Here is a 13,355-nt window from a genome sequence, read left to right as displayed (position 1 = left end):
CACCATGTTGCCAATTTCACCGTGCACCAGACCTAAGGAGACGATGCCGTAGACGGGTCTGTGAGAAATAAGGCTGAAATGTGACATGACAATTGTAAAGCGAAGGCTTTGAATGCCAGACTGAGGGATATGGGGAAAATTGAAAAATTTGGTCAGGAGAATGACTCCTGGAGCTCTGGTTGCCCCAGGAAAAAGAAATACTCTTTCTAGACCCATGAGGCCATCTGCTCATCAGGCTAATATAACAAATAACTCACCACCACCTTCCCTTCATGGCACATCTTCCCACTACTCTCTTTCCTTGTACTGTCTCTGCCACCACAAACACACAGCAGAAAAAGTGCAGCTGTTGTCTTCAGTTTTGACCCCACGGCTGTCTTGACTTCTCTCAGACTCAAGTCACTAACCATGCTTAAATCCATTGCACTGCACACATCTGACTTCTCCCAAATTGCTTAGGTGAGCAGTCTCACTCACGACCCTGTCTATGGTAGGCAGAATTCTAAGAATGACCCCAGTAACCCTTGGCCTGGTATAATCTCTCCACTGAGAATGTAAGTAGAATCCATAAATATGACAAAATACCATTCCCATGATTATGCTATATCATATGCAGATGTGATTAAGATTACTAATCAGAAAGAGTGGGCCTAACATAGCCACATGAACCCTTTAAAAGCAGAGTTTTCTCCAGCTGGTAGCAGAAGAGCAAGTCAAAGATGGAAGCATGAGAAGGTGCTGATGCCCCAGTGAGCTCTGAAGATGGAGGGGCCTTGTGAGGAGGAATGTGGATGGCCTCTTGGAGCAGAGTGACCCCCCCAGCCGATAGCCATCAAGGACACGGAGATCTCAGATTTAAAGCTGCAAAGGCACTGAATTCAACCTCAGTAGCTTAGAAGATTCTAGCCCAGAGCCTCCCAGTAAGAGCTTAGTCTTGCCAACATCTTGATCTTGGCCTTTGGAAACCCTGAGCGTAGAACCTGGCAAGTTTGCTTGTCTGACCTACAGAATTGTATGTAGTTTCACATACAGAAATGTATGTAGTTTCAAGCTACTAAATGTATGGTAATTGGTTGTGTACCAATAGCAAATAATCTACAATTTTAGCCCCTTCCTAGCACTGTCCTGACAGTGGCTCTAGTTCTGCCACTTTAACACTTAAAGACAGGGTCAGAGTAAGTGAGTTTTAGGAGCTGCATCTGAAGGGACAATACATTAAGGGACAATACAAATAAGGGATAAGACTTGTGTTGGGAGATTATTGCAAATGACCACCATGAAGAAATAAGGTCCTAAATTTATTGACATTAGTTACAGATAAGGGCAATAGGTTTGAGAATCCTTATGAAATAAAAACTGTCCAGATGTAGCAATCGATTGGGTGAGAGAGAGACAAAGATGGCTACTCTATTGGCTTTCGGAAGGAGCTGAGGAGAACATTAGTCCTCTGTGATAGCATGCCCATTAAACTAATTGGAAATAAAATGTGTGTTCAACTCCTAAAGATGACTCTTTTCCAAAGATAAGAAGGTACCATATTAGTACAAATTGCTGATGGCAAGTAACAGCACTATTTCAATTCAAACCAGTGTAAGGCGGGGAGGGGGCAGGGGGCGGGGAAGGAGGATGCTTCACATTGAGAAGCAGTTGTTTCATAGACCTTAAAGACAGGAAAGCAGCAGAACCTCTGAGAGGACTGCATTGGGATATGAAAGTCCCTGGGACCAGAGAGAGGGGTCCCTCCATCCCCCATTTCTTCTTCCCCAACAACCATCCTTGTGTGCCAGTTAGCCTACTTGGCAGATGGAAGATGGCCACAGTACAGATTTAGGGTTGAATTGGGGCCAAGTCTACTGGAATTGCTAAACCCAATTTCCAATCTTCAGGGAAAATGGTCATGTCGGTTAACATGGTTGCCTCGCCTCCCGCCCCACCACCACACTGCTGCTCTTAGGAAAGTGGGAGAAGAGTTGATTCTTCGTTCTTGAGCCTGGCAGACACTCCCAGAGTTGTTGGCCCAAAACGCAGAAATGATTTTTCAAATATTAATTTTCATGGACACAAAAACATACTCTCCTTTCTATGGGGGAAGCGTAGCATCATGCCTCAAACAGCTGGACTGTAATCGTGATGTTACCTCTCCACAATGGTGTAAGTGACACTGAGGAACTTCTCTAGGTCTCACGTACCCCCAGCTATAAAACAAAAAACTTGGCCCAGGTGTCATTGACGGCTCCAGTGTTCATGCCCATGAGTCTAAGTCCTTGTGAGCAGAAATGATGCTGTATTGATTTAGTCCTCTTATTTAACTTTCCTTTGCCTCCCCAAAGATCAGAAGGAAAGCCTCTCAGCAATAATCCTCTCATCAGCTTACAAGAGGAACAAAGTCAGCCAAGGAAAATATATAGTTTGTATTCTAAGAGAGCTGGACCACCTGAAAATCTGCTTAGTACTCAAAGGACACTTACCCTGAGCCCAGTGTTAATTGGCTTAACATCTCTGCTTGGACAGGAGCAGTGGTTCTGTGAGACCAAAGTGTGTCTCCGAGTTCCACTGGGCAGCTACAGGTTGCCAGCATCCTGACTCTTTCTTGCAGTTTTCTTTAAAACCATAGAAGGTCAGAACTAATTCCTTTATATCCTATATTACAAAGCAGAGACTGAGAGAAGAGAAGGGGCTTTCTCAGGGCCATATGGATAATAGGGGGCAGAATGGGGAGTAAAGTCAAATGGCCCGACTCACGTTTTCCCCTGTCCCTTCTTCTGTGAACGAGTAAGCTATGTGATCAAGCCTGGAGCCTCAAGGATGAATCAGCATCCTTCACTGAGGCTACCTGTTCATTATGGGTTCAACTGTGACTCTTCCCATTGAAAATTCATATTTTGAAGTCCTAACCCCCAATATCTCAGAATATGACCTTATTTGGAGACAGGGTCTTTACAGAGGCAATAAAGTTAAAATGAAGCCATTAGAGTACACCTTAATATGACTGCGTCCTTATAAAAAGTGGGTATGTAGACACAGAGACACATGTTAGGGGGAAGCTGATGTGAAGAGACATAGGGAGAAGATGGCCACCTATGAGCCAAGAAGAGAGACCAGGTACAGCTCCTTTTCTCACAGCCCTCAGAAGGAACCAACCCAGTAGACACCTGGACTTCTTGCCTCCAGAACTGTGAAACAATAAATTCCAATTGGGCTTTCCTGGTGGTTTTACTGCAGGCAGATGGTAAAGAATCTGCCTGCAAAGTAAGATACCCAGGTTCAATCCCTGGGTTAGGAAGATCCCCTGGAGAAGGGAACGGCTACCCACTGCAGTATTCCTGCCTGGAGAATCCCATTGGCAGAGGAACGTGGAGGGCTATGGTCTAAAGGGTTGCAAAGAGTCAGACATGACTGAGCAGCTAACACACACAATGTTTAAACTATTGAGTCTGGGGTGCTTTTGTTACAGTGGCTCACACCAAAATTGTCTGCTAAACTCTTCATTTCAGAGCAACTTTTTCACTAAAATCATTTGAAATGAGTGTAGGCAACGTGGGTGTGAGGAATTGCTCTCCTTCTTTCCTGATCTCTTACCCTTGCATCCACTACCCCTCAAAAGTCAAAAGAGCCTAGCTAGCTTCCACTGCTCCAGTAGCCTGTAATAATCCCACCATCACTGAGTAACTGCCCATGCTATCATTTCTTCTTTTAAGCTATATCCTGAAGCACGGATCATCTTGAAAAAGAAAAACATAGTTTTAAAATGTATTTTTGCAGAAGTACACTGTGACTATCTCCTATCATATATATGATTATTTCAACTATTCCCTATGATGGTTGGTTGTGTTCTCTCCATGAGCAAAGCCATCTATTTGCAGCCAACATAATGCCTCACCCATAGTGGTCACTGAGTTGCAGCACCCAACCTCTGAACAAGGAAAAAGTATGTGGGAGAACTTAAGAACATTTTAAGGTAAAGAGAAGCTAGTTTTTCGCAATGCAATCTTCTGAATATTTTGAATCTTTCAAAATTGTATTCTGTATACATCCTACATCCACTGCTGCTTCTTCTCCATGTAAAATCATGGGAATGGATTCATCAGCCATAGATCCTTTGTCACTAAACTGGAATTTATATGGAACTTCTGGTGGCATAAACAGTTCCCCCAATACCAGACCACCCTAGCATAACAAAGAATTCCAGAGTTTTAAAATCAAGTGTATCCACCATAGCAATATATTTTTGGATCCATCTCCTAGAGTAATGGAAATAAAAACAAAACTAAACAAATGGGGTCTAATTAAACTTACAAGCTTTTGCACAGCAAAGGAAACTATAACCAAAGCAAAAAGTCAACCTATAGGATGGGGGAAAATACTTGCAAATGATGCGACTGACAGGGGATTAAACTCAAAAATACACAAATAGCTCATACAGCTCAAAACTGAAAAAACAAACAACCCAAATGAAAAATGTGCAGAAGCTCTAAACAGACATTTCTCTAAAGAAGACATGAAGTGCAAGTGAAAGTGACGTCACTCAGTCATGTCCAACTCTCTGGGACCCCATGGACTGTAGCCTACCAGGCTCCTCTGTCTATGGGATTTTCCAGGCAAGAGTACTGGAGTGGGCTTGCATTTTCTTCTCCAGGGGATCTTCCCAACCCAGGGATTGAACCCGGGTCTCATGCATTGCAGACAGATACTTTACCGTCTGAACCACCAGGGAAGACATACAGACAGCAAAAAGGCACATGAAAAGATACTCAACATCACTAATTATTAGAGAAATGCAAATCAAAACTACAATGAGGTATCACCATCACCTCATACAAGTCAGAATGGCCATTATCAAAAGTCTACAAATAATAAATGTTGGAGAGGTTGTGGAGAAAAAGGAACCTCGCTACACTGTTGGTAGAAATGCAAATTGGTACAGCCACTCTGGAGAACAGTATTGAAGTTCCTTAAAACACTAAAAATAAAGCTACCATAGAGCTGACTCATTGGAAAAGACTCTGATGCTGGGAGGGATTGGGGGCAGGAGGAAAAGGGGACGACAGAGGATGAGATGGCTGGATGGCGTCACCGACTTGATGGACGTGAATTTGAGTGAACTCTGGGAATTGGTGATGGACAGGGAGGCCTGGCGTGCTGCAATTCATGGGGTCACAAAGATTTGGACACGACTGAGCAACTGAACTGAACTGATGACCCAAAAATCCCACTCCTGGGCATTTATCCAGAGAAAATCATAATTTGAAAAGACTTTTGTACCCCAATGTTCATTGCAGCACTATTTATAATAGCCACAACATGGAACAACCTGAATGCCCATAGACAGATGAGTGGAAAAATAAAATGTGGTGTATATATACATACATACATATACAATGGAATACTACTCAGCCATAAAAAAGAATGAAGTAATGCCATTTATAGCAACATGGATGAACCTAGAGATTACCACACTGAGTAAAGTAAGTCAGACAGAGAAAGACAAATGTCCTATGATATCACTTATATGTGGAATCTAAAAAAAGATACAAATGAATTTATTTACAAAGCAGAAGCAAACTCACAGACATAGAAAACCAATTTATGGTTACCAAAGGGAAAAGGTTGGGGTGGGGGATCAATGAGGCATTTGGGAGTAACACATTCACATTACTATATACAAAATAGATAACCAACAAGGACCTACAGTATAGTACAGGGAACTGTACTCAATATTTTGTAATAATTATATGGGAAACAAATCCGAAAAAGTATATATATGTATGAATCACTTTGCTATACACCTGAAACTAACACAACGTTGTAAACCAACTATACTTCAATTAAACAAATTGAAGGAGACTAATACAGGGGTCTTAGGCAGCTGACGGGAAAGTGCATCGCCTGAAGCAGAGGTTCAGAGGTGAGTAGTGAATAGTCCCCAGTGATGAGGGAATCTCCAAAGAACCCACAGAGCAATCCAAAATAAAGATTCATCCCTCAAAGAAACCTCCAAGTTAACGTTCTCACTAGTGAAGTCTATTGAACAGCTAAGAACAAAGTAACAACTGTCTTACATAAACTCTTCCAGATAATATAAAGAGAGTATGTACTTCTCAAGTCAGTTTATGAAGACATCATAGCCACAATAACAAAATCTGATAGAGACATTGCAAGATAGAAAACTGTCAGTTTTCTTCAAAAGTATAGATGGAAAATCTTAAACACAGTAGTAGCAAATTGAATCCAATGATTTGCAAAGACTCTGATGCTGGGAGGGATTGGGAGCAGGAGGAGAAGGGGACGACAGAGGATGAGATGGCTGGATGGCATTACCGACTTGATGGATGTGAGTTTGAGTGAACTCCAGGAGATGGTGATGGACAGGGAGGCCTGGCGTGCTGCGATTCATGGGGTCGCAAAGAGTCGGACACGACTGAGTGACTGAACTGAGCTGAACTGAATAACACCCTGGTTACCCTGGTGAGCTACACTGATGGCTCAGTTGGTAAAGAATATGCCTACAATGCAGGAGACCCAGGTTCAATCCCTGGGTGGGGCAGATCTTCTGGAGAAGGAAATGACACCCATTCCAGTATTCTCGCATGGAAAATCTCATGGACAGAGGAGCCTGGTAGTCCTTGGGGTCACAGACAGTCAAACACGACTTAGCAAACTAAACCACCATGAATAACATCCTAACTGAGTGGATGGACAACTGCATAAGGGTGCAACTGTGAACGTTTTAAAAATGAATCCATGTAATTCACATAGTAACTGGATGAAGGAAAAAGATAATTTGATCATCACAATGAATACAGAACAATTTTATCAAATTCAACAGTCATTCATAGCAAAAATAAAACCTTTCAGCAAACTATGATAAATATGACAGCATCTCCAAAAAGAAAAAAAAACAAAAAACAAAAACCAAACCCTGAGATCAGAAATGAGCAACACTGAACCTACTGGAAGTTCTCACTAAAGCAAGAGAATGCCAAACATCTGCCAAACGGGGAGCAGTACCAGCAGTACCAGCTCATAACTTCACCAATCAGGTAAGACCTTCCTAACTTCTCGCCCCTCCTCACCACACCAGCACTGGAGGGGAATAGTTGTGAGTGGAGTAGGGTGATGGCAGAATTAAGAAAGAAAAATCCAACCACTCAGTTGCTCCCACCTCATGTTCCTTTCCATCGAAAGTGGTCTATCATCAGCAATGCCAAACTAGGGGACAGAGGAGCTTTAAGTATTATTCTTTAAGGGATAATAGGAAATAGGAGTTTTGACTCTTACACAAGAAATTTTAGTTTCCAAGATAGTTAGTGTTATTTTGTAATATGTAATAGCCACAGAACTTTTCCTTACCTGAGAGTGAACTGAAAAATCAGAGAATCTGCTGTAGATTTTATCTAAATGGTAAGGAAAAACCCTATCAGAGAGCATATATTCATGGGGGAAATGGGAAATGAAGTTGTTTTCCATTCCACCCTATGACTAAAGTTCTTTCAAAATCCTGGCTATTTTGAAAGAACTGTTCTTAGTGTTGCTAATGTGTTCACTGCTAGTCTTCAAAGGGCAAATACTTCCTCTGGACCACACTTTCCTACATTTGTTAGAAACAGAGTCTTCCTCTTCTGTCTTCCAATACCTGCCTTTTGGCCTGGGCTGTTCCTGAACAGGCAGTGCACACATCCTGTACTGACCGAGAAGGCAGTGGGTCCACAGGGGTCACAGACGGTAGTTTCTGTGCTGGGTGTGAGCAGAACATTGCCTTGTGCTAATAACGTCAACTCCAGCCTGACCATCCCAACTCCCTTACTTTGAAGTAGAGTTGTTGTTTAGTCCCTAAGTCATTTCCAGCTCTTTTGTGGCCCCATAGACTGTAGCCAGTCAGGTTCCTCTGCCCACGGGATTTCCCAGGCAAGAATACTGGAGTGTGTTGCCATTTCCTTCTCCAGGGGATCTTCCTGATGCAGGAATAGAACCTGCATGTCCTGCATTGGCACCCCACTCCAGAACCCTTGCCTGGAAAATCCCATGGACAGAGGAGCCTGGTGGGCTGCAGTCCATGGGGTCGCTAAGAGTCGGACACGACTGAATGATTTCACTTTGACTTTTCACTTTCATGCATTGGAGAAGGAAATGGCAACCCACTCCAGTGTTCTTGCCTGGAGAATCCCAGGGATGGGGGAACCTGGTGGGCTGCCGTCTATGGGTTCGCACAACTGAAGCGACTTAGCAGTAGCAGCAGCAGTCCTGCATTGGCTAGCAGATCATTTGTCACTGAGCCACCAGGAAAGTCCTTGAAGCAGAGTTAGCAGGAGCAAAGCTCAAGAATTGTGGGACAGTTGTCATTGTGTGAAGACAGAGGGATGACCCTGAAGAGTGTGGCTCGGCAAGTCTGAGACTACCACCAGGCAACCCATTCTAAGAACCTATATATTGTGCAAAAATAATACTTAACATATTGTTATAAAGACTTAATAGGTATGGTCTCTATCCTCAAAAAAAAAAAAAGAACAATTTAAAGTCAAGGATGGAACTAAAACACTATCAGATCAGATCAGTTGCTCAGTCGTGTCCGACTCTTTGCGACCCCATGAATCGCAGCACGCCAGGCCTCCCTGTCCATCACCAACTCCCAGAGTTCACCCAGACTCACGTCCATCGAGTCAGTGATGCCATCCAGCCATCTCATCCTCTGTCGTCCCCTTCTCCTCCTGTCCCTAATCCCTCCCAGCATCAGAGTCTTTTCCAATGAGTCAACTCTTCACATGAGGTGGCCAAAGTACTGGAGTTTCAGCTTTAGCAGCATTCCTTCCAAAGAAATCCCAGGGCTGATCTCCTTCAGAATGGACTGGTTGGATCTCCTTGCACTCCAAGGGACTCTCAAGAGTCTTCTCCAACACCACGGTTCAAAAGCATCAATTCTTCGGCGCTCAGCCTTCTTCACAGTCCAACTCTCACATCCATACATGACCACAGGAAAAACCATAGCCTTGACTAGACGAACCTTTGTTGGCACAATAATGTCTCTGCTTTTGAATATGCTATCTAGGTTGGTCATAACTTTCCTTCCAAGGAGTAAGCGTCTTTTAATTTCATGGCTGCAGTCACCATCTGCAGTGATTTTGGAGCCCAGAAAAATAAAATAAAATAAAAAATAAAAATAAAATAAAACACTATAAAATACATGTAAAATGAATATGCAAATTTATTAAATATTGTCTTTTAGGCTTGATCTCAGCCAATGGAGAGTCCAGTGTCATTAAAGACAAAATGATTTATTAAAAGTCATTTTCTCTATATCTGACTCCAGTCCAGTCCAGATTTTTAGCAGGACATTTGATCCATTCTCTTGTTACCTCTTTTGAAGCTAGTTTCTAATCTTCTGCCTGTCTTGGAAACGTAATGCATCACTGAGGTTGTTCGGAGTTTATGTTGTGTTCACTTTTAATGTGTGCTAAATGATTGGAAATGGGAAGCAGATGGACACTTGGCCCAGAGATTAAACTCCATCTCCTTAATTAGACGGCGTTGATTAAGGCCTCCATGGGGTCCTTCTCCTCACTGCCAAGAAAAAGAGCTCTCCAGTGGGGTTCCTCAAAGCATTTGGGAACTAATGGTTTACTCTGTTCCTCCTTTGCATTTATTCACAGAACTGAACAAACAGAATCCATATTATCTTGGTCTCTCTGGTTTTTCTCTAACAGTTTCGCCACTGGACTTTCCTTTTTGGCAAGAGTTAAAACAGAATAAAGGAATTCTGGATAGCCGCTGGCTGAACTTTCCTTCCTATTCTGAGTTAGAAGAATTTAGTTGGAAAGTGGTGGGGGTGGGGGTATTCAGAAGAGAGAGCTTCAGAGCCTTAGGAAAAAGCTGGGTACTACAACCGCCTGTGGCTTCTCCTAACACGGGGGAGCAGAGCAAGAGTTTGGAGACTGACAGATGTGAGTTTGAATCTTGGCTCAGCTGGTTATTAGCTGCAAACTGTGGTGTGACGGTCAATGTTTAACAACAGATTGTTAAATAAACAAGACCTTAATTTGTAACGTGTCAATTTTTGTGGTGCAAATACTCCCACCAGGGCTGATTTTAAGCTACCAATGTGTTGTGACTAAATGCAAATTTGAAAAGAGATTAGTTCTCTTGGTTCTCATAGCCTATATAAGTTGACATCCAGCTCACTAGTAATCAGTGTAAGCACCAGTTTCACCATCTGTATGAAAGGGATAAGATATTTTGTATTATAAAGAGTAAAGTAATAGCTGCAAAGTGGTCAAAACAGAGCCTGACCCACACTTGTTGTTCAGTAGCTAAGTTGTGTCTGACTTTGTGACCCCATGGACTGCAGCACGCCAGGCTTCCCAGACCTTCACCATCTCCTGGAGTTTGCTCAAACTCATATCCATCAAGTTAGTGATGCCACCCAACCATCTCATCCTCTGTTGTCCCCTTCTCCTCCTGCCTTCAATCTTTCCCAGCATCAGGGTCTTTTCCAATGAGTCGTTTCTTCGCATCAAGGGCTCAATAAATTGTCACTACATATTACTGTTTTAAGCTGAGCTCTAAGGAAGTGACTTCACATTGCTGAGCCCTCCAAGAAGTCAGAGCCTCTGCCTTGAACATTTAACAGCTAAATATTACTACACAGGTGCCCAGGGAATGGACCCACACCAATAAAATGCATAAAGCGTCATTACATAAATCAAACTGCCAATTCACTACTTTAACTTAGTGTGTATATAGAATTACAATTTTCCAAACCTAAATTGGATTTCATGGTGCAATAAAGGATTTCTTTTGTGGTTTAGGAATGTGCTTATATGCAATGTGCTACAAAAGCATAAGTGTTAATTATATTTAAATGTGCTTAATTAATGATCTGGATTAAACATTAAATCAGGGCTGCCCCAGAAAATCCCTCACTCATGCTGATATGAGCTTATCCCTGGCCTGGTGCTCTGTACCTGACTCTCTGCAAATAGTTAGCTCTCATGTTGACCCTATGGAAGACTGCATGGGTGAACAGTAAGTGGAGAGTATATTTAACCACTCCTGAGAGAGTTCTGCCTGGAGTCCTTTAATCACAATGATAATGAGAGATTGAAAACTCACTGGGAAAGGGAGGAAGGATGGAGATGACTGGTTCCTATTTTATTGTTATACAAATTGACACACAGAGAGGTAAGGGCAAACAGGAAATTTACTAGGAGAGCTGAGAATACAATTCAGATCTCTAATGCATAATTTAGCACTTGTTCTTCGGCTATGGGATCATCAGTTGTGCAACATAAAAATCACACAGTTCAATGCAGGAGAATACCACATTGAATGGATAAATATTGAGAGAGACAGAGAGAGAGAGTTTCTGTGATGGAGGTGATAGAATAATATACAGGATGTCATGGAAACACTTATGAAGGAAAACTCACCCAGTCTGGAAGGGAAGATTGTGTGGATATAGTCGGAGGATATTTTAGATACAGAGGCTTATGGTCTGAGCTGTTAAAGGATGAGTGAGAATTATGCTGGAAAAGAGGGACATTATAGATTGGGTTCATCAGGAAGCAGGTTTTATGGTAGGGATCAGCATGGAAATAATTATTTTTATTATAAAAATTATTTTAATAAAATAGATTTAATAAAAATTATTTATAAAAATAATTATTTTCTAATAAATGAGACATTTATTAGAAAATGCTCTCAGGAGCAGAAGGGTAGAGGACTGGGGAGATGGAGGAGTTGAGCGATGATACAAGCTAAACGAAGGCTTCAGCCAGTCCCGTGAGAACTCCAGGACAGACAAGTTTCCTTTAGGGCTTTTCCAATTAGGACTGAAGAAGCCAGGTCATCATACCATCATCATGTGGATCAGGCTGCCCCCAGAAGGAGTTATGTCTTAGGATGAATCAGTGCTTCCCTGGTATCTCAGTCGGTAAAGAATCTGCCTGCAGTGCAGGAAACCCAGGTTCTATCACTAGGTTAGGAAGATCCCCTGGAGAAGGAAATGGCAACCCACTCCAGTATTCTTGCCTGGAAAATTCCATGGACAGAGGGGCTTGGCAGGCTACAGTTCACAAGGTCACAAGAGTTACACACAACTTAGCAACTAAACCACCACCATTTTCTTAAAAAGAGGGATGTTTCCCAGCAGTGATTCCAGGTGATGAGGAAATCAGCCCTTCTTTTCTGAAGGGGATCTGGGCAACAGATCACAGCATCCACCACAAGGGTGGAAGGGTTTCCCACCTGGAGAAAAGCAATGAAGAAAGACAGTGATACATGTAGGTGCCATGCAAGTGGTTCAATGTTTGTCATGGAAAGGGTCTCATGGGAAGCAGATTCTGAGACAGAGACAGATACCTGTGGACAGGAAGTTTACTGGGGAGTCATCTCAGGAACAACATCTTTAAGAGGGTGAGGGAAGCAAGACTGAATAAAGGCAGAAGTTGAATGGCTATAGAGTTGCCAGCTGGCCAGTGACAAATTCATCTCCAAGACCTCACTATAGAGTCCGTCTCCTTGGGTCACTCAGGGCACCAATTCTCATAAAAAGGGTTTCCAGAAAACCAACTCTGAGATGGAGATTTACATGCAGGAGACTTACTAAGAAGAGAGCTCAGAAACAGCCCCTGTAAGTGAGTGAGGGTAGAGGGTTGGGTGTAGTTTCACTGGAGCTGCGAAACTTAAGACGGTCTTTCAGAGACAGATTAGAGACATTGTTAGAAGGGGGAAAAAACTGAAAATATGAGGATTAAGGGAGCGAAAAGAACTAATGTTTGTCTACAAGACAAACTAGACATTTATTAGAGAATGTTCTTGGGAGTAGAAGGATACAGGATTGGGGAGAGGGAGAAGCTGAGTAATGATACAATCCAAATAAATAAACAAAGGCTTCAATCAATCCTGTGAGAACTCTAGGACAGACGTGGTTCCTTCAGAGTTTTTCCAAGTAGGAGTGAAGAAGCCAGGTTATCATATCATCGTGTGGATCAAATTCTAGTTTGAGTGCCTGACTGAATGGAGGTTAAAAAAAAAAAAAATGAGAGAATTTTGGAAAAGAGAATCAGCTTGGAAAAGAGGATGAAGGAGCATTTTTAGACATCTTGAGTTTGGGTTGAAAATGCTCACAGAGTAGTTGGCTTTAGGATGATGAATTTGAGGGAGGAGCCTAACCTCAAGATTGGTTGACTCCATTAGAAGGGATGAGATCTCCTGGGACATTGAGTAAAGGGAAAAGATGAAAGGCCAAGGATGGTGCCAGAGAATAACAACATTTAAAGTTAACAAAGAGGAGGATTCTCTTAAAGGAGACATGAGAAGTGACCTTAGGTAGCAAGAGAACTGTTTGGAAGAAGCCAAGAAAA

This window comes from Bos mutus, chromosome 21 (genome assembly GCF_027580195.1).
Source record: "Bos mutus isolate GX-2022 chromosome 21, NWIPB_WYAK_1.1, whole genome shotgun sequence".
Lineage (NCBI taxonomy): Eukaryota > Metazoa > Chordata > Mammalia > Artiodactyla > Bovidae > Bos > Bos mutus.
This window is presented reverse-complemented; position numbering follows the sequence as displayed.